Consider the following 1,178-nt stretch of genomic DNA (forward strand, 5'->3'; position numbering starts at 1 on the left):
ATTTGGTTGGAATTTGGTGTTTTTATTGTAATAATTGGAATAAGGGGTACCACTCTTGTATGCTTGAAAAGCATTTACTTGTTCATTTGTTCCCCTACATTCACTTTGGTCATGTCCCAAAGTTCCACAATTCTCACATATCCCACTTGGGATTGATGAAGATGCCGTCATGGCATTAACATGATGCTTTTGTGATTTTGAGGCTTCTTCAAGTCTAGCCATAGCTTTTTCGAACTTCAAATTGATGGTATCAATGTGAGCACTAAGTTGAGCACCCAATTGAGTAATAGAGTCCACTTCATGCTTTCCTCCTCTAGTAGCCTTGCGAGGTCTACTATATTGCGAGTTATGGACCGCCATTTCCTCAATCTTGTTCCAAGTTTGATTATCGTCAACTTCGGTGAAACATATCATTTGATCCCATGTTGAGAATGTTTCTTGAGTCTTCATAAAGACCATTCCAAAATTGTTGTACCAAGAACCACTCGCTAAGTCCATGATGAGGACATGAGCGACAAATTCCCTTGAACCGCTCCCAAGCTTCATACAAAGATTCTTCATCTCTTTGCTTAAAGCCCGTAATTTGAGCTCATAGCATGTTAGTCTTTTCCGGTGGGTAGAACTTTTTGTAGAAAGCTAGAGCCAATTTCTTCCAGGAGTCAATTCCGAGAGTAGCTTTATCAAGGCTCTTCAACCATTGTTTTGCGGTGCCAATTAGAGAAAAAGGGAATAAGACCCACCGAATTTGGTCTTGAGTTACACCGATTTGAGAAATCGCATCACAATAGTCACAAAAAGTCTCCATGTGAGAATGAGGGTCTTCACTAGGCATCCCCCCAAATTGGCTTCTTTCGACTAATTGGATAAATGCGGATTTGGCAATGAAATTTCCGGTTAAGTATTGTGGTGTGGGAGTACCATTGGGTAGGTTCTCCTCGGTTGGTACGGAATGTGATGAAAATTTAGGCATTATGGGTTGATTTTGTGTTTGGGTCTCCTCACCTTCTCTTGCAAAAGGGTTGACGAACTCAATAGTGTTTGGTTGAATAACTACAACCTCACCAATACCTCTCAAAGTACCTCTAGCAAGTCTTCTATTGTTTGTCAAAGTCCTTTCAATTTCGTGATCAAAGGGTAACAAGTTACCTTGTGATTTTCTAGACATGCAAAATATCAAA

The 1,178-nt window shown here is 40.2% G+C and overlaps 1 non-coding gene across 1 annotated transcript; it reads left to right on the forward strand.

Annotated features, from left to right (window-relative positions):
* The first annotated feature begins 491 nt into the window (after positions 1-491).
* LOC141593743 (small nucleolar RNA R71) lies at positions 492-598 on the forward strand. The gene has a single exon (XR_012521811.1). It is a non-coding gene; the product is annotated as a small nucleolar RNA R71 (small nucleolar RNA).
* Positions 599-1,178: the final 580 nt, after the last annotated feature.

Source organism: Silene latifolia, chromosome 7, assembly GCF_048544455.1.
Source record: "Silene latifolia isolate original U9 population chromosome 7, ASM4854445v1, whole genome shotgun sequence".
In the NCBI taxonomy this organism is placed as follows: domain Eukaryota; kingdom Viridiplantae; phylum Streptophyta; class Magnoliopsida; order Caryophyllales; family Caryophyllaceae; genus Silene; species Silene latifolia.